This window comes from Schistocerca nitens, chromosome 5 (genome assembly GCF_023898315.1).
Source record: "Schistocerca nitens isolate TAMUIC-IGC-003100 chromosome 5, iqSchNite1.1, whole genome shotgun sequence".
NCBI classification, from domain to species: domain Eukaryota; kingdom Metazoa; phylum Arthropoda; class Insecta; order Orthoptera; family Acrididae; genus Schistocerca; species Schistocerca nitens.
The window spans coordinates 779,961,031-779,988,439 of NC_064618.1; positions in this window are offsets into that span (position 1 = coordinate 779,961,031).

Below are 27,409 nucleotides of genomic sequence, written 5' to 3' on the forward strand. Positions count from 1 at the left end.
TCGATGTTAACAAATTTCTCTTCTTCAGAAACGATTTCCTTGCCATTGCCAATCTACATTTTATATCCTCTCTACTTCGACCATCATCAGCTATTTTACTCCCTAAATAGCAAAACTCCTTTACTACTTTAAGTGTCTCATTTCGTAAGCTAATCCCCTCAGCATCACCCGATATAATTTGACTACATTCCATTATCCTCGTTTTGCTTTTGTTGATGTTCATCTTATATCCTCCTTTCAAGACACTGTCCATTCCGTTCAACTGCTCTTCCAAGTCCTTTGCTGTCTCTGACAGAATCACAATGTCATCGGTATTGTACTGATATCATTTGAGAATGTTTTGAAGCACCTCCCGTACAATGGAACATGAGATGTTGAGTTATCGTGGCGCAGTACGCGCACTGCCTGACGATCGAGAATTGTCTTCCATAGCAACAGCGATTTCATCAACCACCTTTGGTGCAACCGGCCGTCGGCCTATTCCCGGAGCGCCGCCCAGTTCTCCAGTTGATTCGCACTTCGTGATGCTCTGTACAGCAGGTGGAGAAAGAGGACCCTTCAGTAACTCTTTCAGCCGGCGAAGTCCTCGAAGTGCAGCTGCAGCATTACTGTTGTTATGATAATAGAGCTTCACCAATAATGTCTTGCTCCTTTCGTGCAAGCTCAGGTTGACACGTTAAGAGGTGCACTGCGACTGCTCCGATGTGTGAGACTACGAATCACGATGGCTGATAACGACACCGGGTGGCCATAGTGGGATCTGGACGGTGGCGCTGTGACGCCTGAAAATCATGCACCCCATACTCTGGAGATTAATGCTACCAAGTTTGGTACTTGTACGGTAACTAGCTTCCGTGTTATAACCATCAGGTATGTGTTAATCAAGTTCAGTTTTACATCCCAATCATAGTCGTGAATAATCAGCTTGTTTAATACGTACACGCCGGTTCTAGACGCATGATAGCATTCAAGGTAACGCCAAATAGAGCACAATAAAACAACAATATACTACGCGTTAGCTAATGACTACTGCAGTGTCAGATTTGGTGCGGTACAGGAAAGATAGCACTCCTGCTTCAGTTTTTAACCGGGTCTTTCCTGCCTTTTTATCTGAGCACCACGATCATGTAGCTGTTTTTACGGATGGATCTAAGCAGGGTGACTCTGTTGGTTGCTCTGTCGTCTTACCGGATCGTGTCCTCAAGGTCAGATGCCTCCTGAATTTACCATCTTTGACGCAGAATTACATGCCATATTGTGGGCACTGTAGCAGATGAGACTTTCTCCCAGTGTTAAATCTCTCGTCTGTTAAGATTCTTTGAGCGCGCTTTACTCTCTCCAGCGTTTGTACCCATCAGATAAAGGAACCCAGACTATCCACGACGCCCTCCTCCAACTACAGCGACTGGGGAAGCGGGTGTCTTTCTGCTGGGTACCAGGCCACTCGGGAATTCTGGTGAATGAAAGGGCTGATCGAGCAGCTAAGGAAGCGTGTCGTGACCGTCGGGTCTTTCAGTGTGCTGTACCACTGCATGCCTTCACCTCGCTGTTGAGGTATAAAGCCCTGTGTCGATGGTAACATGAGTGGCTAGAAGTGACCGACAACAGGCTCCGTGTCATCAAGCCCACAACTCGGCCGTGGCATACTTCCTTCCAGTCACGTCGACGGGACGAGGTCCTCCTCACTCGTCTTCGCATCGGCCACAGCCCTGCGACGCATGGATTTTTACTCCGGCGAGAGGACCCTCCGATGTGTGGTGCTTGTGGCGTGCAGATCACGGTGCACCACCTTTCATTGGACTGCATTTTATTTGCTGACCAGAGGACTGCAGCGGATTTTCCGGCGAATCTGCAGTCTATTTGGTGTAATGCTCAAATGAATGTGCCAGTCTCATTTCCCTGTCCTGTTCTTTAGGCTCTTTTTTGTTTGTTTTTTTTTTCCTTTTTTACTTTCTTGAGAATTACCGAACAATCAGTTTAATAAGCCACAGCTGCAAAATACTAACGCGAATTCTTTACAGACGAATGGAAAAACTGGTAGAAGCGGACCTCGGGGAAGATCAGTTTGGATTCCGTAGAAATGTTGGAACACGTGAGGCAATACTAACCTTACGACTTATCTTAGAAGAAAGATTAAGAAAAGGCAAACCTACGTTTCTAGCATTTGTAGACTTAGAGAAAGCTTCTTGACAACGTTAACTGGAATACTCTCTTTCAAATTCTGAAGGTGGCAGGGGTAAAATACAGGGAGCGAAAGGCTATTTACAATTTGTACAGAAACCAGATGGCAGTTATAAGAGTCGAGGGGCATGAAAGGGAAGCAGTGGTTGGGAAAGGAGTGAGACAGGGTTGTAGCCTCTCCCCGATGTTATTCAATCTGTATATTGAGCAAGCAGTAAAGGAAACAAAAGAAAAATTCGGAGTAGGTATTAAAATTCATGGAGAAGAAGTAAAAACTTTGAGGTTCGCCGATGACATTGTAATTCTGTCAGAGACAGCAAAGGACTTGGAAGAGCAGTTGAACGGAATGGACAGTGTCTTGAAAGGAGGATACAAGATGAACATCAACAAAAGCAAAACGAGGGTAATGGAATGTAGTCAAATTAAATCGGGTGATGCTGATGGGATTAGCTTAGGAAATGAGACACTTAAAAATGTAAAGGAGTTTTGCTATTTAGGGAGTAAAATAACTGATGATGGTCGAAGTAGAGAGGATATCAAATGTAGACTGGCAATGCCAAGGAAAGCGTTTCTCAAGAAGAGAAATTTGTTAACATCGAGTATGGATTTAAGTGTCAGGAAGTCGTTTCTGAAAGTATTTGTATGGAGTGTAGACATGCATGGAAGTGAAACATGGACGATAACCAGTTTGGACAAGAAGGGAATAGAAGCTTTCGAAATGTGGTGCTACAGAAGAATGCTGAAGATAAGGTGGGTAGATCGTGTAACTAATGAGGAGGTATTGAATAGGATTGGGGAGAAGAGAAGTTTGTGGCACAACTTGAGTAGAAGAAGGAATGGGTTGGTAGGACATGTTTTGAGGCATCAAGGGATCACAAATTTAGCATTGGAGGGCAGCGTGGAGGGTAAAAATCGTAGAGGGAGACCAAGAGATGAATACACTAAGCAGATTCGGAAGGATGTAGGTTGCAGTAGGTACTGGGAGATGAAGAAGCTTCCACAGGATAGAGTAGCATGGAGAGCTGCATCAAACCAGTCTCAGGACTGAAGACCACAACAACAACAACAACAACAACTTTCTTGATTCGCTATAATGCCTCCTCTTTGGTTTTAGTGCATGTGAGAGTGTCTGTGGTCATTGCGTGGTCGTTTCGTGTGCATGCGTGTACAACAGTTTTCGTTCTTGTCCACCTTTGTTTTCGTCGATGTCAGGGGGCTGATAACCTCGCCATAACTCCCCATACCACACACACACGCAGTGTCGGACGTTGGTAAACAGCTTAAGTTGGCACCTGTTAGAAAGCGGCACGGATACCTTCGTAAAACCATCGAAAATATTCGATCAAAATACTGCCAATGTCAGAAAAAGATGCGGCGAAAGCAGCTACTCCTAACGAAGAGAGGTTTGAGGAGGGTACAATCTGACCCCCCTGCATTCTGCTTACAGTCCGAAACAAACTATTCTGTTGTAAATCCATTGCCGGCAAGAGTGGCCGAAGGGTTCTAGGCACTACGGTGTGGAACCGCGCGACCACTACGGTCGCAGGTTCGAATGCTGCTCGGGCATGGATGTGTGTGATGTCCTTAGGTTAGTTAGGTTTAAGTATTTCTACGTTCTAGGGGACTGATGACCTGAGAAATTAAGTCCCATAGTGCTCAGTCATTTGAACCATTCTTTTTGTAAATCCGTTTTCTTAACATTATGCATATGCTACTTTAATCGATCTGTTTCCTCCTATCAGATAAAGTAAACTTAACGGATAAATGTACTTATAGCAGTACGTGTTTTGTTTACTTGTATGCGCAACTCCTGAAACGTTGAAGGACATTTCTTCATTGACTGATTGGCTACGTCGTGTAAATTGAAGAGCGTGGATGGGATGTGCCCAGTAATGTTTGTATGACTTACCCTTCTGTTATGGAGTTTTTGGCATTAAATGGAAAAGTTGATTGCCTTGCCACTGTTCACCTTTAACTCGCTTTGTTTTTAATCAAGTATCTTCTCTAGCTGAGGGAAAGTAGAGGATATATGACATCTCTTTCCCTGTTTTGTAGCGGTGATCCAAGCAATTGACCAGCACCACACGTAAGTGTTAGCAGCTTCTTCCTTTGTATGCTAATGGTGACTGCGTTCGAGTACTGTGAATATGCCACAGAACTTGTCCAACTTTTCTTGCGGCAATGCCTCCTAGTACATCTAAGAGTTCGTCGACAGAGTTAAGAAGTTTTCGTGACGCTTGCCATCGTTCTAGCTAATCTACACCATCTGACACTAATTCTATGTCGCACTGCACTAGTCATAACGCAATGAACTCCTTGACCTTGAGCTTTTCATTAACAGAGCCCTAACGCACTTTCATGAAACATTTGTTGCTTCCTTGTGTCATTTCCATCACAGCAAGCGGTCAGATCGCAACGCGAATTCCAAATGTCAACCTCATTGAAGGGTTTCCTCCCATAACATTCCACTGAACTGGCGCATTGCTGTAGGATAGTGGCTGAAAAACAGGTCCGCAGGGCTGGATTTACTTGATGTTTTTCGCATTCACCAGGATTTATGTGATATACTCGTATTCACCAGTTTCCAGTTTCCTTCACTGTGCTATCAATTATTAGGATCGGCAGCTCTTTAGCGAAATGAAATAAGAATCAAAAGCAGAATTATATATTTAAGAACACGAAACCATAAGATAGCTTCTCTGTGGCCTCCACCTTCCCCCATACGGCAGGCCTTGTCTGCATTCTAACTACATCCTTGTAATTCAGTAATGAATTTACAATGAAATGAACACCCTTAGCTGCTTACAGGCGTTGACATACGTCAACGGGGACAGATGAATATGTGTGCCCCGATCGGGACTCGAACCCGGGATCTCCTGCTTGCATGGCAGACGCTCTATCCATCTTTTTTTTTCTTTTTTTTTTTCGTTTTGTTCGTTGTTGATCGTTCTGTTTGGTCGTTGCGGACGTCACATGAAATCTGTTCAAGTTCGTTTTTTGTTGATCCTTCCACTCAGTTTTTTTATTACAGAGACCAACCAGCCATACTGATTACTCGCGGCGCGTTGCCAATTCCCGTAAGAGTTCGGGCACTGTTTGTGCATTCGCACAGAAGAAGAAGATGGTCAAGTGGCCGGTGAGCCTTACCTGTATATATATACTAATATGGTACCTGTTCTTTCGGATATGTCCGAAGGACCAGATACCATCTTAGTATATAACAGTAATGAATTGTTTTCTTTTCGTTTACGAACGTTAATATATACATTGCCGTACATATAAATTTACATTTTCGCTCTTCAAGTCCTATACTCCAAAGGGTCAAATGTGTGTGAAATCTTATGGGGCTTAGCTGCTAAGGTCATAAGTTCCTAAGCTTACACTCTATTTAATCTAAATTATCCTAAGGACAAACACACACACCCATGCCCGAGGGAGGGCTCGAACCTCCGCTGGGACCAGCCGCACACTCCATGGCTGCAGCGCCAGAGACCGCTCGGCCAATCCCGCGCGACCCAACGGTCCCTCTGGATTATTACCCTATGCTTAATGTATTTAAAAGGCTACTAGAAACACTGTTCAAAACTGTAAATTAAAAGAACTTACCGTGAAATATCACCACAGGTGAAATATTCAAACAACACTGTGCGGTATGCACATTATTTTGGTCACTGCGTAAATTGCGTTTCTTACGCAAATATCGATATGCTTAGCTGACAAGAGCAAACCAATGTAGCTGAGAATCTATGACTACTGCTACAACACCTTTATGCTGCTGCACAGCCTCTGCCTGAGAACAGTAATGGGGTTGCAGCCGTTCTAAGTTGAGCAGTGTTGAGTAGCAGACATATTTTGAAGAATGGCCCGGTAATTTTCTTTATAAGTGTGATATAAGATTGACGGAAGTGGGGTATGAATATTTTCTCCCAGTTATGGAAGATGAGCAAAGGAGATTATTTGTGAATTTTTCTTTCATGTTGAGAGATTGAGGTAAGCACACAAGGACGTAGCATTGTTTTGTGTTATTGAGGCTGTAGTATAGAAACTCAGTTTTTGGCATTATTCTATGGGTTGCTCTGATAGGAAGAAGAGATTCCCGTTGCTTACTTATTCCTTACAGTGATGTTATGTAACCGCTATTGTGAACATCCTGTTGATTTTTATTTTCTGAACACTCAGTTTATTTTTACAGCATAACTTTTGTATAGAGTTTCATTTCAATTTTATTGCAAATTATTTCTTATCAGCTAAAATTCCCACCATTTAGTTTATTATGTATGTACGTACATAGCACTTTTTGGTATGGGATTTTCAGTTTTAATGTTGCTTCGCTGCCGTAAAATGTGCACAGCTATTTTGAAATTTGCAAAAATGTTTGTCAAGAGACGAGATATATGAAAATACAAGTTGGGACCAGGAATTTCTTTTTTTTTTTCATTTGCGCATTTATTGCAATAGTCAGGTAAACTCAGGATGACATTGCATTTTTATAGAAACATCTCCAGTTCATAGACGATGCTGAGCAGATCATATTCTTTGTAATACAGTACAGTCAGAATTTTGCTCATTACACGAGTTTAAGTTTGGGACAGGTTAGTTAGGTACTCATTTCTGAGCAAAAAGTGGTTCCAATGGCTCTGAGCACTATGGACTTAACAACTGAGTTCATCAGTCCCCTAGAACTTAGAACTACTTAAATCTAACCAACCTAAGGACATCACACACATCCATGCCCGAGGCAGGATTCGAACCTGCAACCGTAGCAGTTGCGCGGTTCCGGACTGAAGCGCCTAGAACCGCTCGGCCACCGCGGCCGGAATTTCTGAGAAGTTTTGGTAGAGTTTTAGGGAGATTGAATCACATAAAGAGAAATAGACATGTGGTTAAGTTACCCTTGGTGACCCTGTCATAATAGTTATCTGGATATTTTGAAAATATGTGGTCAGATAGTGTTGGATTTCTTGAAAGAAAAATGCAGATGCTCATATCCAAAAAATTTTGCGGCTGATGTTTGTAATTTCTGTGCAACTATTGAAATAGATTTTTTGTGCAAAGAAGGCATTACAGTACTGATTCTATGAATAATTCATTTATTGCTGAGAAGACAATGTATTTATTTGGTTTGGTTACTACGTAGTAACTGGTTTTTCAGATAGTAGAACCTCATCGTGCTTGGCACAACGGATAACGACACGAAATTTCGTCGTAGCGCAGGACAATGGAGTGTTTCAAAATAATGTTTTAGTACAGAATGCTGTCGCTTATCGTCTAGTAAAGTCATGAGACGATCAAAAAAAAAAAACTGTAAAACGGTTTAGAAAACGTATATGCATGGAGCGAAAATTGGCAATTGACCCTAAATAATGAAAAGTGTGAGGTCATTCACATGCTTGTTGAAAGGAATCCGTTAAACTTCGGTTAGACGATAAGTCAGTCAATTCTATAGGCCCGAAATTCATCTAAATATCTAGGAATTACAATTATGAATAACTTAAATTGGAAAGAACATATAGAAAAAGTTTTGGGGAACACCAACCAGATACTGTGTTTTATTGGCTGAGCACTTTAAAAAATGTAACACATCTACTAAAGAGACTGCCTGCACTACGCTCGTCCGTCCTCTTTAGGAATACTGCTGCGCAGTCTGGAATCCTTACCAGATACGATTTTCGGAGTATATCGAAGAAGTTCAAAGAAGAGCAGCACTTTTTGTACTAACGCGAGATAGGGGAGACATTGTCATGACATGATACAGGATTTGGGGTGGACATAAAACAAAGGCGTTTTTCGTTGTGGCCGAATGTCCCCACGAAATTTCAATCACCAACTTTCTCCTCCGAATGGGAAAATATTTTGTTGACGCCGACCAACATAGGGAAAAACGATCATCATAATAAAATAAGGAAATTCAGAGCTGGCACGGGAAGATATAGGTGTTCGTTTTATGCGGACACTGATCGAGATTCGAATATAGAGAATTGTTTTGAAGGTGATTCGATGAACCCTCTGTCAGGTACTGAAGTGTGATTTGCACCACTAGCACAAGCAAAGAGATAGCTCTAATATGGCGGACTGGTAATTACCAACCAACTTAGTGACCACAGAACAAAAGATGAGTAGCGCAGAATATATCCTAAAGAAGAGTCGGTAGGCAATAAGTCGCCATCGTCTCGCGAAATTTTACAACAGCTAAGAGACACATCAGTATCAGAATGAATTTTTCACTCTGCAGGAGAGTGTGCGCTGATATGTTACCTCAATGCAAGACCTACCATACTGATCCGTTCCCTACTCTCTCAGGTTAAAAAATATATTGAATGAGTAGAACTAAAACGCATAAACGGATGTTTTTCTCTTCAAATAAATTACGTATAATGGGTATATTGAAACAGACAAAAATATAAATAATGGTGTTCATGTCACCACAACTGATAAGCCTCGCGGACTGGCCGTGTGGTATGAGGCGCCATTCACGGATTGCGCGGCCCCTCTCGCCGGAGGTTCGAGTTCTCCCTCGGGCATGGGTGTGTATGTTGTTCTTACAAGGGAACCTCCCCATCGCACCCCCCTCAGATTCAGTTATAAGTTGGCACAGTGGATAGGCCTTGAAAAACTGAACACAGATCAATCGAGAAAACAGGAAGAAGTTGTGTTGAACTATGAAAAAATAACCAAAATATACAAACTGAGTAGTCCATGTGAAAGATAAGTAACATCAAGGCCAATGCGAACTTAGGAGCGCCGTGGTCCCGTGGTTTGCGTGAGCAGCTGCGGAACGAGAGGTCTTTGGTTCAAGTCTACCCTCCACTGAAAATTTTACTTTCTTTATTTTCGGAAAGTTATGATCTGTCCGTTCGTTCATTGACGTCTCTGTTCACTGTAATAAGCTTAATGTCTGTGTTTTGCGACCGCACGGCAAAACCGTGCGATTAGTAGACGAAAGGGACGTGCCTATCCAATGGGAACCGAAAACATTTGATCGCAAGGTCATAGGTCAACCGATTCCTCCACAGCAAAACACGTCTGATATATTCTATACGACACTGGTAACGGCATGTACGTCACATGACAGGAATATGTTGTCGACCCACCTAACTTGTACACTTGACGAATGGGTAAAAAGATTCTTCTACCTTGCCCGATTTAGGTTTTCTTGTGGATGTGATAATCACTCCCAAAAAAGTGATGAAAACATAAGAGTATGCCACATAAACTGAAAATAAAAAATTAAAATTTCCACTCGAGGGAAGACTTGAACCACGAACCTCTCGTTCCGCAACTACTCTCGCAAACCACGGGACCACGGCGCTCCTGAGTTCGCATTGGTCTTGATGTTACTTATCTTTCACATGGACTACTCAGTTTGTATATTTTGCTTATTTTTTCAAAGTTCCGCACAACTTCTTCCTGTTTTCTCGATTGATCTGTGTTCAGTTTTTCAAGGCCTATCCACTGTGTCAACTTATAAATCTGAGGGGGGTGCGATGGGGAGGTTCCCTTGATAGCGTAAGTTAAAGTTAGTTTAAGTAGTGTGTAAGTCAATGAACCGATGACCTCAGCAGTATGGTCACTTAAGAATTCACATCCATTTGAACATTTGAACTAATGATAAAGGTTGTATACTCAGACGTAAATAAAACTATGGCAGTACTTCCTGAAACGATTATTTGGATAATAGTAGTAAATGTGATGTCAGATTCACATGACTGGCTAACTACTAATGTCGAAGGCGGCAAGGAGCAAGACAACCATTAGAATCTGCTCTCCAAGTCCTGACTCATAGCAAAATTTTAAAACCATAGTTATACTCGTCCTATAACAGTTTATAGTGCAGACTGCAGACACACGTTTTAATGGCATCAGATCACCGCACAGGCAACCTTCACGTAAAATGTGTGGCAGTGCGAAGCGAGGCCACATGTTTACATTCTGGCGGCATTACCTTACCCGCCAGACTTGATAGAGGTGTATGCTGGACGCTCATTAAAAACGTTTTCCCTTACAGGTACATTAAGGTGTGATGGACCTTTAACACAGGAGACCCACACCCTGCCGAAAACAAGGGAGACGTGCAGGCTGACGGCTCCAAAGAATGCTGAGTTCCGTGGCGCCCGTTGCATTGTCCACCAGTTGCGAAGTTCATTGATCATGGAATACCCCACACGAAGCCCTAATTGATCCTAAGTAATATCGTGTCCAACTTTCATATGCTCATTTTTACGAGATTTCGTGACGTTGGAGTACCACCATATTGAGGCACTTTGATACTTCAGTGCTAATACGGGACGGCCTCATCTGTTACCTCGATAATCAGAATTTGATAAACGAAGGAGCTGAGAGAATCGTGACCAGTGGGCACAAATAGCTTAAAATCTAAATGATGGGAAAAATTTAACACACCAGAGATGGGCTATCTCAATTTGTTTTGATTCCTCCAGTGGCGTACTATGGTTCTGAGGAGCAAGGCCTATGTCCCTACCAACAAACCGAAAAATATTTACGTACCGTGGTAATTAATACTTTTTGAGTGACCCTTGACTCCGTATGCTCCCTTGCTTGCACGTGCCATAAAGGTTTCTGAAGTCACTCAGGGACCGACGGTAGTAGACAGCTCTTACGTAGCCACAGACAATGGCCTGCCTTTAGAATGACTACTACTTCCATTCCATGCTTTTGGATAGTTTCCAATACATAGCATGGCACTGAACAGCGCTGTGATATTGTATGCCGCGTCCTGGGCAGATGTTTCAGATATTACTTGGCCAGTCGGTTAGTTTCGGCAATCTTGCTGGTAGTCAAAGTTGTAAAGACGATTTCCACCTATTACTAATTAATGGCCTCCATCCCATCGTCTGTATTGAGGCAATACATCCGTTTGGTAGGCGTGCATTTAACTTTTAAGATGGAAAATTGCCCACTATCAGAGGCAAGCATAGAATATAAGCACCGGAATTCGGGTAAATATTCTTTGCACGTAATCACTATGCATGTTCTGAACTTTTACACGCAGACTTCAGCGCGAGGCCAAAACAAAAAAAAAAAAAAATAAATAAATAGAAAAAATAAAGCAGTGCTTCTCGTATCTTCGCAGTATGTGATGATCCATTGCTGTGCAACTCCTACTATACATCCCTTGAATACGACAGTTACTAAACACTGAAGATACAGTACTCAGCTTTGTCACACAATGTGTCAGGTTAAATTGGGTTGAGAGCAATCAGTATTAATTTGTATTGAGAGCAATCAATAGTAAGGACAGTTACTAAAAAATTCAAGACTCAGTACTCAGATTTGTCACACAACGTGTCAGGTTAATTTGTGTTGTTATCAATCAGTAGTAAGGAAAGGTTTAGTTAAGGTTTAGTTAACGGTTTTATTGCATATAGTTGTTGATAAAGTACATGGTAACATTCGATTTACTGCAACCACCGTACACTCTGTCAGCAACGGTATCGCCACCAGAAACTTCGGCCGTGGGTCCCCTGGAACTCCATAACGGCCTCGGCCTCGTCCACGACGAAGATGCCCGGTACCGCCGCACCTGATACTCGGGGTAAACCTAGGCGTCTCTTCTTTGTCAATGCGATGCCCACTTCCTTTGGTTGCAGCACGAGCTGTTCTCTCTTCATTCTGTTGATGGGATTGGCCACTTCATTGTGGCAATAATTGTTCTCTCCCCTATGTGTCGAAACGATGGCCTCTTCGTAGTAGCACCAACTTTTCCCTCTTCTGTACGCCGATGGGATAGCCGCTTGATCGTAGCACGAGCTGTTTCCTCGTCTATGTGACTACTGGATGGCCACTTAGTTGTAGCATCTGGTTTTCTCTCGTCTATGTGTTGACGGGATGGCCACTTGGTAGTAGCACAAACGGCTATTCTCTCTTCGTTGTGTCAGTGTGTGCACCACTTCGACTTGCCCGTAACATGAGCTGTGCTTCGACCCCTGTGCCAACCACACTGGAGTGTCGGGTACCAGCGCTTCTCCTTTTATAGCTACAAGACAATGAAATGCCTGGTTTCTGTAGAAACGACTCCTGACGTCATTGCTTCCCTCATTGTCCGTGATTATTTCGCCTATACGCGACAACATTACTCATTAATTCACTGTTAAACAAGCGAGATAAAGTTTACTAGGTAATGCTATAAGTTTTAAATTTAGCATTTATACTTAAACTTCCACATTAAATTCGCCAGATCGCTTTTAGGCAGCTTGCAAACAACTTCTGAGACTTAATGCATTAATCTTTTCATACATTCTCCAGAATTTTACCGTAAGGTCCTTCACTTTTAACAAGAATTTCAGAGGCCACTTCCCCGTCACGTATATCTTTGCAACGTCAAGAAGAGAGGTAACTACGGTTAATGAGAGAGGTTAGTCAGCAGGTGATGGACTAGAATCACAACCGGAAGGAACGGGACACTAATCAACACATTAACATTCGTATTTTTTTTTTTTTTTTGGTTATTAGAAGCGTAATGAAACTATTCCTTTGAAAGGTCAAAGTCGAAAATCCATAACGTCCCATTCTAACGAATCCCCCCCCTCCACGCCATCGCCATGTGTTCTCCATCCTTCCCTAATCCGAGCACGTGTTCCGTCTCTGATGACCTCGTTGTCGCCGACACGTTTAAAACTAATCTGTTCCTCTTCTCACGATCCTGTTACTTTCCGTTTTAGGCTGTTCTCTGATGACGTAAATGTCGACGAGATGTTGATGTCTAACCTCCCTTTCTCTTAATTTCTACCCTACGCGACGAAGCCATCAGGCATTCTTTACTCAAGGGCCGCATGCCAGACTGCCAAACGGATGTTCCAGATAGGAGTCCCTTTATGGTCAGTTATTTACTACAATCGGAGAAAAGTTGAGAATCCCTGTGAAGGAGAAACCTGTCCACTTATCTCTGCAGTACTGCCCTCCACGAACGAGCAGCAGATAGTAGGAGCGCCGCGGCTGATACCGCTTTGGTTTTCGTTGATGAGGATATCAGTTCCCATGTTCAGCGTGGATCCTTTCGCGAGGCACTGAACGAGAGAGAGAGAAGGAACTGAGTTACGTGGAATGGAACACGAAACTAAACGAAATTTACGTGGTTTGTTTCAGTAATGAGCAATATTCCAATTGCTGTAGCTCTCACTAAACATATTTTGCGTCTCGTCGATGTCTGTTTCATAATATAAAGAATATGGGAGTATTTATGATCATAAACGATGTGGTTCTATCTCAAAGTTGTGAGTCACATTCCAAGCGCTGTTTCTATGACTCAGGAACGGTACGCACGTAGCAGAGCAGTTCTGTTTCATGGATTTAGCAGTGACAAAGCATTTGTGTTTGACAGGACTCAGCAGCTGCAGACGACAGCGAAAATCTTACCTAGTGCTATCTTCTCTGAAAAGTCTGATTAAGAACTATCATTTCTGATACATAATGGCAATGGCTAGAGGCAATGGTATCAAGCGACAGTTGAGTCATACAACGTGTAGGAATGGAGGAATCAGTACAATTAGAAACGAATACAAAACGGAAAGCGTATTGAGAGTACGTGCCAAAACATAACGAGCAGCAAAGAACATTCAGATTTAGATCAAGACACAATCTGATATGGTAGTCTGACAGGAAACTTGAACAGACGAGTCACTCCGAAGACATAACAGCGCGACGTTCTGTACCTCGTCAGTACAAATGAAAACACACTTTCAGTCTTGCTCTGATTCTTGACTGTTTCACTCAAAATCATTGCTGCTCATATTAGCACATCAGCTCTACTTTCCAACCACGTCTCTCTTCTTCCGAGAGCTCCTGCCTTCTCCCGTCGCAAACTCTCTCTCTCTCTCTCTCTCTCTCTCTCTCTCTCTCTCTCACTCTCTGTCTGTCTCTCTCTCTCTCTCTCTCCCTCTCTCTCTCCCCGAAGGGTATTATCTGCATCTGAGAGTCTGATTTAGTTACTAATAAAGCTAACATAAATATGACTTACACATCAGGTACATCAGGCGTAAATGGGAATCAATTAAGGGTATTTATATATGAATATACGTCCACACGTCGTGGTCTTGCGGTAGCGTTCTCGCTTCCGGCGCAGGAGATCCCGGGTTCGATTCCCGTCAGGCTCAAGGATTTTCCCTGCCTTGTGATGACTGGGTGTTGTTGTGTCGTCTCCATCACCATCATTCATTCTCATTATAGTCGGAGGCAGGCAATGGCAAACCACCTCCGCTAGGACGTTGCCTCGTCGGCGGGTTTCCCACATCGTCCCCTAAGCTTCTCCGAGTACGGGACCTCATGAACGCCCGGTTAGCCGAGCGGTCTAACGCACGGCTTTCCGGAGTGGGAAGGAGCGCCTGGTCCCCGACACGAACCCGCCCGGCGGACTTGTGTCGAGGTCCGTGGAGACGGCCAGTCTGTGGATGGTTTTTAGGCGGTTTTTCATCTGCCTCGGCGAATGCGGCCTCGTTCCCCTTATCCGCCTCTGCTACACTATGTCGGCGATTGCTGAGCAACCACGTTCTCCACGTACGCGTACACCACGCAAACATAGGGGTTACACTTGTCTGGTGCGAGACGTTCCCTTGGAGGGGCCCACCAGCGGCCGAACGGCACAATAACCCTGGGTTCGGTGTGGGGCGGCGGAGGGGTGAAGTGGACTGCGGGAGTCGTCGTGGGGTTGTGGACCACTGCAGCTGCGGCGGGGATTGAGACTCTCCGTCGTTTCTAGGTCCCCGGTTAACATACAACATACATGGGACCTCATCATCATCATCATCATATATGACTATATACAGCAGCCTCACGATTATCTGGCTTGAGGATTATCCGTGCATACGCTGACGAGCCAAAACATTATGATCACTTGCCTAATAGCTGTTTGGGCTATCTCTGAAATGCCGTACATCACCGATTGAACAGTGTGCTCCGAAACACTTAATCGTGCACTAGTATTGAGGTCTGTCGGCAGGCATGCTGCGGACATCCTGCATTACAGAGTAGGCAAGCCTCCGAGTCCCACTTTCTTTTAAAGGTCGTAGACATCGAATCGCTTTTCGTAAATGCTCACTACTCACGTGAACATTCGACCAGCTACACCGCTTTCGAGGTACTCGTTCACAGGCTTATAATATCACCTTTGTCAAAATTGCTTATGTCAGTAGATTTCCACGTTTTCGACCATGTCGTCGCTATAATGTTTCCTCATCCGTCTTCGATCACTAATATACTTTCCTAACCGTGTCAAGATTCCGAAAACTCACCAGGATTTGAAGTGGAATGATCATATAAAATTAATTGTTGATAAGGCGAGCACCAGGTTGAGATTCATTGGGAGAGTCCTTAGGAAGTGTGGTCCATCAACAAAGGAGGTGGCTTACAAAACACTCGTTCGGCCTATACTTGAGTATTGCTCATGAGTGTGGGATCCGTACCAGATCGGGTTGACGGAGGAGATAGAGAGGATCCAAAGATGAGCGGCGCGTTTCGTCACAGGGTTATTTGGTAATCGTGATAGCGTTACGGAGATGTTTAGCAAACTCAAGTGGCAGACTCTGCAAGAGAGGCGCTCTGCATCGCGGTGTAGCTTGCTGTCCAGGTTTCAAGAGGGTGCGTTTCTGGATGAGGTACCGATTATATTGCATCCCCCTACTTATACCTCCCGAGGAGCTCACTAATGTAAAATTAGAGAGATTCGAGCGTGCAGGGAGGCTTTCCGGCAGTCGTTCTTCCCGCGAACCATACGCGACTGGAACAGGAAATGGAGGTAATGACAGTGGCACGCAAAGTGCCCTCCGCCTCACACCGTTGGGTGGCTTGCGGAGTATAAATCTAGATGTAGATGTAGATGTAGGCGACATCCAGCCTCGCCGTTGGCAATGGCCACAATGTTTTGGATTATCAGTGCATTTGAACCACTTTTAAATAAACGAAAAAATTAATCCTGAAATGATCTGTCATCACTAAAATGAATATTTTCATTTGGTATACAGATTTGTGGTTGTGAAGAGGTATACCACGAAAATATCTGCGACTAGTTAAATAGAGATATGTGTGAACTGATTTTGAGCATCCTAGTGACGCGGAGTTAGTGATCAAAGCAAGTTGTTCTGTAGAGGAATGTAGTGGACGAGGCGACCGAGAAACCAACTAGCACATGCACCGAGGCGCTCCAATGCCGCGATTTCTCATTAGCATTTGCAGGACGAAATGCTTTTGACTATACCTGTTTTCAGGCTCCTAAAACTGAGAACCGCCGTCAGAAAAAGTGAATGACAAACAGAAACGGAAAAAATGAAAGCAGTTAAAATGAAATTCCTGTGGAATAATGAGCTTGTATAGCAGTGCGCTTTCAAATACGACCCGTGGTACGATTTGTAAATACAATAAACAGCTTTTTTCGATACAGAAAACTGTGAACTAATAGAAATATATCGAGCATAGTGCTGCATGAACGTCAGTAGTAATCATTTCCACAACCTTTTGTGATGTTATAACCATTCACCACGTTAGTATTGCTATAAAATTGTGAGGTAAGTTTTGTTGTGCCCACCCTGTACGAAACACACAGGAAAGAAGAGTTTTGTGGTACAGTTCGTTAATGGAACCATGTTTCCTGTGTAGTGTGATGTGTCGGTTGAACTGTATGGCATATCCATAAGATGCTACAGATCCGATAGTCGGTGACTTGTGGGGAAGGGAAGCTTCCCATATGATATGCAGAGAAACTATCTCAATGACGTCTTACTAAATGAAAATTACTATGGTGGCCCAATTAAGAACATGAAAGTGGTTACCACATCTCACGCGGATTTATAATGGAAAGAATTGATAAAACAATCACAGAAAGTTAGCGTTCATTATAACAATTTGGTTTATTGCCAAAAAACATCAAACACAATGAATTACCTAGTGAATCAAGCGTATAAACATTTAGTAAGCGGACAAGAGATGACAAATACGAACTATAGTCTTGGCAACGTGAGTAGACACATGAAAGCATAAAACGGAACTATTATTGTGGATACGTCCAGTGATTGCAAAATTCGTTAGTGATCTGATGAAAGATCCCTGGAAGAGCAAGAACAAACAACAATATTTTCGCCAGAGTACGTGATGGGAGCAACTAGCTGGTTGTGATGCTAAACGTGCGTAGTGCAACCCTGATGACATTTAACCCTTACCTCAATAGCTGCCTCGGCGGCACATACTTACCACTCTTCGACTGTGCAAGTGTGGAAATGGGCTGCAGTAGTAACCGGAGGTTCTGTACATCACCACTCTGAAATTCACACTGAACTTTCTTTTTTAATTATTTAATGAAAGTTCCGCCGTTTGACTATATAGAGCATTCATTCTACTCTACAATCATAATTTTTGTTCTTTCGCTACCTTCGAGTACAACACTGTTGCGCATGATCACATGTCTATACAAGAAGTAACCGTCGAAATACACTATGTGATCAAAAGTATCCGGACACCACCAAAAACGTAGGTTTATCATATTAGGTGCGTTGTGCTGCCACCTACTGCCAGGTACTTCATGTCAGCGACCTCAGTAGTAATTAGACATCGTGAGAGGGCAGAATGGGGCGCTTTGCGGAACTCACACACTTCGAACGTGGTCAGGTGATTGGGTTTCACTTGTTTCATACCTGTACACGAGATTTCCATAATCCTAAACATCCCTAGGTCCACTGTTTGCGATGTGATAGTAAAGTGGAAACATGAAGGAATACGTACAGCATAAAAGCGTACAGACCGAACTCGTCTGCTGACAGAGACCACCGACAGTTAAAGAGGGTCGTAATGTGTAATAGGCAGACATCTATACAGACCATCACACAGGAATTCCAAACTACATCAGAATCCACAGTAAGTACTATGACTGCTAGACAGGAGGTGATAGCCGGCCGGGGTGGCCAAGCGGTTAAGGACGCTACAGTCTGCAACCGCACCACCGCTACGGTCGCAGGTTCGTATCCTGCTTCGGGCATGGATGTGTGTGATGTCCTTACGTTAGTTACGTTTAAGTAGTTCTAAGTTCTAGGGGACTGATGACCTTAGAAGTTAAGTCCCATAGTGTTCACAGCCATTTGAACCATTTTATCTAAATGCTCGTAATACAAGAGCACGAAAGGTGTTCCGTATTTTGGCAATACACTGGCGTCCTCTGATGATGGACATATACATCTACATCTGCATCTACATAGATGCTCCGCAGCCACCGTACGGTGCGTGGTAGAGGGTACCCTGTACCACAACTACTCATTTACTTTCCTATTCCCCTCGCAAATAGAACGAGGAGGAATAGTCTACATGCCTCCCTATAAGCCCTAATTTTTCGTATCTTCTCTTCTTTGGCAGTAGAATCGTTAGACAGTCCGCTTCAGACACCGGTTCTCTAAATTTTCTCAACAGACTTTCTCTAAAAGAACGCCACCTTTCCACCTCCATGGACTCCCATTTGTGTTCCTGAAGCATCTCCGTAAAACTTACATGTTGTTCGAAGCTGCCGGTAACCAATCTAGCAGCCCGCCGCTGAAATACTTCGATGTCTTCCTTCAGTCCGACCTCGTATGGATCACGAAGACTCGAGCAGTACTCAAAACTAGGACACACCAGCGTCCTATACGCGGTCTCCATTACAGGTCTCTTTCATAAAATTATCCCAATAAACTGAAGCCGACTATTCACCTTCTCTGCCACAGTCCTGATACGCTCGTTCCACCTCACATCGCTTTGTAATAGTAAGCCTAGATATTTAAACGACTTGACCAACTCAAGAAGGGCACTGGTAACACTGTATACGAACATTAGAGGTTTGTTCTACCTACTCATCCTCATTAAGTAACAATTTTTCACATTTAGCGCTAGCTGCCATTCATAACACCAACTGGAAATTTTGTCTAAGTCGTGTTGTATCTTCCTATGGAGGCTCAAATTCGACGCCACGACATCATCACCAAACAAACGCAGATTGCTGCTCACACTGTCCATCAAGTCATGTATGTATATACAGAACAACAACGGTGTTATCACGTTTCCCCGGGCACTACTGATGGGACCATTGTCTCTGATGAACACTCGCCGTCGAGGACAACATGCTGGGTTCTAGTATGTAAAAAGCTGCGAACTTATTCCATAAACTCGTTAACAGCCTGTAATGGTGCGTCATGTCAAATGCTTCCCGGAAATCTAGGAATATGGAATCTGCTTGTTGTTCTTCGTCCATGTGAGAATATCGCACGAGCAATGCTTTCTAAGGCCATGTTGACTCGTGGACATAAGATTCTCAGTCTCATGAAAATGTAATGTATTCGAACTTAGAATACGTTCATGAATTATGCAGCAAACAGGAATTAGGGATACTGGTCCGTAATCTGGCGGGTCCGTTACTTTACTCTTCTTATAATTAGAGCCACCTGTGCCTTTTTGAGGCCCTTGGGAGTTTGTGCTGTGCGAAAGATTGACGATAAATGCAATTTATGTAAGGGGCCAATGCCATAGAAACTGAAATGACCTTACCCTTTTTAAACGATTGCTTTGAACCCTTCTTGGCTTTCCCAACCTATGATGAAGTTTTGGTGGAGAAGCAGCTATTTCTTTTGTAGGAAAGACAGGTTCTAAAAATTTAACTCGTAATGTGGAATGTTTGTTTCACTGATTAGAGTAAGTTTTTGTACAGCGTGTATAATATTGATCAGAAGTGTTAATGCTTTGAATTCTACATTTATGCTAATACTTTGCAAACCAACTGACGGTGTATGGCGGGGGTTAATCCTAGCACCACTAACTGATCTCCCCCTTCCCTGTTCCACTCACGAATGGCGGTAGGAGAGAATTATTGTCGATATGCCTTTGTATCAGCTGTAATTTGTTGACTTTCCATGCCTTGGTCATCTCGCGAGATGCATGTCAGAGCAAGTAATAATATGTTGTCCGACTCTTCCCGAAAGCACTTCTTCGTGAAGCACAACGCCTGTCCTGTAGCGTCTGCCACTCGAATTTGTTGAGCATCTCTGTAATGCACTCGAGCCGGCCAAACTATACCGTGACGAAACTTGCTGCTATTCATTAGATCGTCTCTATCTCTTCTTTCACTAACACCTGGTGAAGGTCTCGGACTGACGAACAAGACTGAAGCATCGTTCGATCAACGGGCTTGTAAGCAATTTCTTTCCTTACGATTCTTCCTATGAATCTCACAATCTGGCATGTGATTTTCCTAGTGCTTGTTTTGTGTGGTCGTTCTAAATGGTTCAAATGGCTCTGAGCACTATGCGACTCAACTTCTGAGGTCATCAGTCGCCTAGAACTTAGAACTAATTAAACCTAACTAACCTAAGGACATCACACACATCCATACCCGAGGCAGGATTCGAACCTGCTACCGTAGCGGTCGCTCGGCTCCACACTGTAGCGCCTAGAACCGCATGGCCACTCTCGCCGGCTGTGTGGTCGTTCTAGTTAAAGTCGCCTGGTAGTTACTCCAAGACATTTTTCAGTGGTTACTGTCTCCAGCAATTTGTCATCGATAGTGTACTTGTGCAGTAGGGGACTTTTTTCCTAAGTATGCGCAGTATGTTACATATACAGGGTGATTCAAAAAGAATACCACAAATTAAAAATGTGTATTTAATGAAAGAAACATAATATAACCTTCTGTTATACATCATTACAAAGTGTATTTAAAAAGGTTTTTTTCACTCAAAAACAAGTTCAGAGATGTTCAATATGGCCCCCTCCAGACACACGAGCAATATCAACCCGATATTCCAACTCGTTCCACACTCTCTGTAGCATATCAGGCGTAACAGTTTGGATAGCTGATGTTATTTCTCGTTTCAAATCATCAATGGTGGCTGGGAGAGGTGGCCGAAACACCATATCCTTAACATACCCCCATAAGAAAAAATCGCAGGGGGTAAGATCAGGGCTTCTTGGAGGCCAGTGATGAAGTGCTCTGTCACGGGCTGCCTGGCGGCCGATCCATCGCCTCGGGTAGTTGACGTTCAGGTTTCATAACTAACCTTTTTCGTAGGACTCTCCATACAGTTGATTGTGGAATTTGCAGCTCTCTGCTAGCTCTGAGAGTCGATTTTCCTGGGCTGCGAACAAATGCTTGCTGGATGCGTGCTACATTTTCATCACTCGTTCTCGGCCGTCCAGAACTTTTCCCTTTGCACAAACACCCATTCTCTGTAAACTGTTTATACTAACGTTTAATACACCACCTATCAGGAGGTTTAACACCATACTTCGAAATGCACGCTGAACAACTGTCGTCGATTCACTTCTGCCGTACTCAATAACACAGAAAGCTTTCTGTTGAGCGGTCGCCATCTTAGCATCAACTGACGCTGACGCCTAGTCAACAGCGCCTCAAGCGAACAAATTTACAACTAAATGAAACTTTATAGCTCCCTTAATTTGCCGACAGATAGTGCTTAGCTCTGCCTTTTGTCGTTCCAGAGTTTTAAATTACTAAAGTTATGGTATTCTTTTTGAATCACCCTGTATTTATCTTCAGGGTCAACTGACAGAGCTTGCAGTATTTATAAGTCCTCCGTAAATAATTTTGCAAATCAGTGCTGTCTCATGGCGTTGCTACTTTCTTATGAACAACCGCATCAGCAAAGAACAGTCTTAAAGAGCATCCGACCCTCTCTACTGGCTCACCTGTAAACATTGTAAACAGTAATGGTGAAATCATACTTCCTTGTGGAACTCCGGAAATTACCTTTACAGCTGTCGGTTCTTTTGCGTTAAGAGCGGCTAAGCGGCAGTGGGGGCGGTGTCAAATGCCTTCCTGAATTCAAGGAACACGTCATCAACGTGGGCACCGTTGTCAACAGCGTTATGGATCTCATAGAGGAACAGTGCGAGCTAAGTTCTGTTTCCAGAATCTATGTTGATTTTTATACAGGAGATTTCCTTCTCCAAATCCGTCATAACTCTTAGACATGAAAAAATTTACACAATTCTAGAGAATATTTGCGTCAACGGTACCACTGTCCTACGACCCTTCTTGAAAACTGCAATTACTTGGTTACTTTCATCACGTAACATTTCCGGGCTGAGATGCCGTGGTCCATGCATAAAACTCTCCCCGTATGTCTTATGTATGGACCAAGGCAACACAGCCCGGAAATGTTAAGTGATGACAACACCTGCCGTGAAAGCCTTCATTCTACTTGATTACTTGCCCTTTTTTCAAGCCTCTAGGTGCGCTCCGTTGGTCCAGTGAACTACAATAAACTACTGCTACTACAATGGGAGCAAGTTCTTTCCGATAATATTTCTAGAATCTTAGAAGTATCTCATCCGATCCTGATGCCTCTCACGCACTAAGCTATTGCAGTGGATTTACTACTGCACGTTCGGTTATCTCCACATCTCATTTTGACTTTCTTTCGATGACTGCAAGCAGGGGCCGTGTTAGTATCTTCCGCGGTGAAATAATTTCGGTAGACCGAATTCAGTGTTTCGGCTTTTCTCTGTTATCTTCCGTGTTGATGCCAGTATAGTCACTGAATGAATGAATTGAGGAATTGCTATTGCTTACCGATTGTACTTAAGATGACAAGGGCTCTTAGTCAGATCTGGTGACAATAGTTTACTTTCAGAGTCACTGAACGATTCTCTTATTGCTCTCCTTACGCTCATTTTCGCTTCGTTCAGCATTTGTTTGTCAGCTGGATTTTGAATTCTTTTAAATGTGTAATGAAGCTCTCTTTTCTTACGTAGCAATTTTCTAACACGGCTTTTAAAACATGGTGGTCTTTTACCACCCCTTAAGACCTTACTCAGAACATATTTTGTCTCAAGTATAGTCAACGATATTTTTGAATTTTTTTTTCCATTGGCGCTCCACATCTTTGTTCTCAGCACTGAATATTTGATGTTAATTACTCAGATACTTTGCATTTGTATCCTGCCACCCTTGCTAAGCAAAAAGTATAAGCAAAAGTATTTACCTACTTTTTCAAATATTTCTTTAAAACCCGTACTTGGAGTTGCTATCACAGGCTTATTATCAGTGGCACCTTCCTAAACATAACGGTTCCGAAGTTCAGGTCGGTTTGTTGCTAGGAGGTCTAAGACGTTACCTTCACTAGTTCGTTTTCTATCTGCTCGAAGTAATTTACGAAAAAGACTTTCACAACAATCACACATGAATTCCTGAATCTGGCACCAGTTGTGATCGCATGACTCTTCCAGCATATAGCTGATAAGTTGAAATCAACCCCTATTGCAACAGCATGATCAGTAAAATTATTAACGATATTCTGCACGTTCTCTCTGAAGCAGTGTACCCCCATGCTGCCTATAAAAGCATCCGATTACTATTTATGACCGGCCTTTGACCCTCAACTTGTCCGAGATTAATACACATTAGGAATTTATCTAACTTCGGTAGCTATTACCGATTTCTTTACTGAAATAACTATGCCGCTACCTTTAGCGACTAACATATCCTTCTGATAAATGTTCAATTCTGGACTTACGATTTTGCTTCTAGTCACTTCCGGCTTCCACTTTCTGTTTCTAATACTAGCTGGGCATTACAACTTTCAGAAAGCGATGCCAGTTTTGCGTCTCTCTTTATATGCTGCTGCAGTCCAGTAACATCATATGAACCTTTTCTATATTCGATCTGTGCCGACGAAAATACTGTAAGAGCACTGTGGTTTATGCATCATCTATTTTGGCAGGTAATTCGAACCTGATCCCAATAGAATGAGTTGTAGTTGATTCTCGAAGCTAAAAATCTCGCTTGCGCACAGTACACATTCTCTGTCACCGAACTAGCTACTTCCTGCGGTATAGTGGACACAGAGGCGTAGATATTTTTTACTTGTTTTGGGGTAAGGGGTGGGGGTTAATTCTGTTCAAGTTCAAGATGCTCATTCTGTTAAGTACGCCAAAATATTAACAGTTGAACTGTCATAAGATTTTTTTTAACTTTTAGAATTGGGGCACAAGTTCTGTCAAGTGAGAACTGTGATAAATGGAAATGGAGGGACTGCAGTAGAAAAATTGCGGTGCTTATTGATGTTGACGTCAATCGTTACGTAAATCGCTAGTACTTGGCGCCTGTAGAACGTATGTTATGCGACAGTCCGTTTCAGATGCTTTCTCTCCGAGCATAGTTATCCATATATTGTTTAATATTTTAAATCGGTCAGCGTTGCTTACGTTACTTCTGTCAAAAAACGAAGATATGTAGCTTATCACAGGTGGAGTTAGAAATGGAGAAGAGTTAACATAGCCGTAATTATCTTCCGAGCTGACTGCATCAGACTGACTGCAAGATATGAAACTAGAATTGTTTTCTTGTATTTTTAGCATTTTCACTTCTGTATTTAGGATCTTTATGGGGTGATTGCAGGTTTGCTACATTACTATGAAAAAAATTATCTGATTGGTGGTATAGAAATTCCTCTTTGAGCTGTTCGTTCCATGATAGTTCCTAATGAAACCCAATGAGCATATGAAATCTTCGGAGTTGAAATGTTTGAGCACTGTAGGGACAAAATAACCAAAATGCTATGTGATAAGGAAAAAGAATGGAATGAGTGTAAGTAAGGTGATTTTCTACAATATTTAGTCTCTGATGTGTAATCCTAAAAGTGAGAAATTACATAACATGAAATTTTTCAGAGCGCCACTGACTGACTTCGGTAATTCTCCGGAACAGCGGTTACCAGTCTTTTTTTCCTCTGCATACGAAATAACGTTGAACCCTATGGGGGAGGGGGGGGGGAGGGAGAAGAGTGCCAAATGTTGAGCGGCGACTGTCGCAGGAGATTAGGGAGTAATAATTTTTGCCGTTTAGCTTAGTTCTGACAACATATGTGTGACTTTTGAGTCGTGTCAATTAACTTCTACATGTGGCACAGAAGTGATACAAACAAGTAATATAGTTTCGTGGAAGCACCTTTTTACAGAGTCGCTCGTGCTCACATCTAATTCTTATTTCTGGCAAATAATATGAAAATAAATGAAGCCGGTTATGATACAAATATTCAAGAGTAAGAGAGGAATAACGTTTGAAATAAATATTAAACTTCTGCATCACAAATAATATAAACAAGCTGTGCAATCCTGTAATAAACTGGACATGGAGTACAATAAATTAAAATCTAAAAAGCAAGAAGATTCAGGATCAATTCAAACTTCGATGCTAAATCAAGACTTCAGGATCAGTAGTAGACAATTTTCAAATTTAGGTTCTGATGAAATAACATCTACATGTGTCAGTTGAAAGCACTGTGCTGTTCACACTGTGCTGTTCATCGTCACTCAGAGCTTGAAAGTCTCGCACGATTAAGCTCAGTTTCACTCGTAAGTCTTCGTCAGCACTAACGTTGTTTCTGTATTTATTTATCAGGGAGTAAGAAACGACACGCTACGGTCGCAGGTTCGAATCCTGCCTCGGGCAAGGATGTGTGTGATGTCCTTAGGTTAGTTAGGTTTAATTAATTCTAAGTTCTAGGCGACTGATGACCTCAGAAGTTCAGTCGCATAGTGCTCAGAGCCAGTAAGAAACGACACCAAAATTCGGACTGCTTGTTTCAAACGAGAAGTGTACCGTACTTACATTTTGTTCCTATACAAAAAGAAGCAGAGTTCTTTATGAAAGCATCTCCCACTGAACTATCGCTAGTCACGTCAATGAAAGTTCCTTTTGTGATTAGTTCTTCCAATATTTTTCCTGAAAATGGATTTCTTATCCAATCACGTTTTGTGTAATCTTCTGAAAAGTACTTTCCGTGTCGTTTTGAAGGATCGCTAAATGTATAATAAACGCTCAAACTAAATCTTCCATGGGAGCTAGTTTATCGTCCTCCAAAGATGATGTATGAGTAGCTAATGCGAAAAATGTGTTGTCGAGCACATCTGAACTAAAGAACCAGCTTTATTTTGAAAGAGAATATGTTGTTATCTGCTAAGAAAGACGTCGTGTCTCCTCCTGGTGGACCCATATTCAAAATACGAGACCTGTCAAAGAGACCAGGAATATAGGCCGATACAAATAACCAAAGGAATAACAACTTTAAACGAATAAAGATCAATCACATTGAAAATGTTTTCTGCTGTAACATTCGACTTAAACGGTTGAAAATAAAAACATATATCTTGACTATGGCCGAAACGTGTAAAAACGAGTAAGTGCGCCGTATTTGTGCCATCTGTACTATAGTATATCTGAAGAGAATAATAAGTGTACTCTTGCAGTTGTAATAACAACATTCCTTCGGTATTGGAAGACATGTCTCCAGTTTTCGTTATTGTTGAGTAACGAAACTTTATCAACTTACTTGTTAGTATCAGTGTTTATAAAATTTTCCATGCAATTGAACTCTTTCTTTACAAAACCTAGATATCCTTTAAATGAAGTCAAGAAGATTACCAACTAGCTTAGAGTGTTCGGAACTATTAGGACGTTTTAATAACATGGATTCATGCTTTGATTTGAAAGCAACGTAAGGATACAACTCAATGGGGGTTGGGTTATCAGTGGGTTCACTATCATCCTTTTGTGTAATGTAGTAAGTATCTATCATTATATCTGCGGTCAGGTGTTGTTTTAGGTTTTTAACTGCATCCTTGAAGCTAGAAGAAGCTTCCTGTCTTAAAAATCTCTTCATGATTAACTTAAACACAATGATGTACCAGGTGGTTATAATTAAACTTTCCCTATTTAACACCTTGTGTTGTCGTTGTGGTCTTCAGTCCTGAGACTGGTTTGATGCAGCTCTCCATGCTAATCTATCCTGTGCAAGCTCCTTCATCTCCCAGTCCCTACTGAAACCTACATCCTTCTGAATCTGCTTAGTGTATTCATCTCTTGGTCTCCCTCTACGATTTTTACCTTCCACGCTGCCCTCCAATGCTAAATTTGTGATCCCTTGATGCCTCAGGACATCTCCTACCAACCGATCCCTTCTTCTAGTCAAGTTGTGCCAAAAACTTCTCTTCTCCCCAATCCTATTCAATACCTCCTCATTAGTTACGTGATCGACCCACCTCATCTTCAACATTCTTCTGTAGCACCACATTTCGAAAGCTTCTATTCTCTTCTTGTCCAAACTATTTATTGTCCATGTTTCACTTCCATACAAATACTTTCAGAAACGACTTCCTGACACTTAAATCTATACTCGATGTTAACAAATTTCTCTTCTTCAGAAACGCTTTCCTTGCCATTGCCAGTCTACATTTTATATGCTCTCTACTT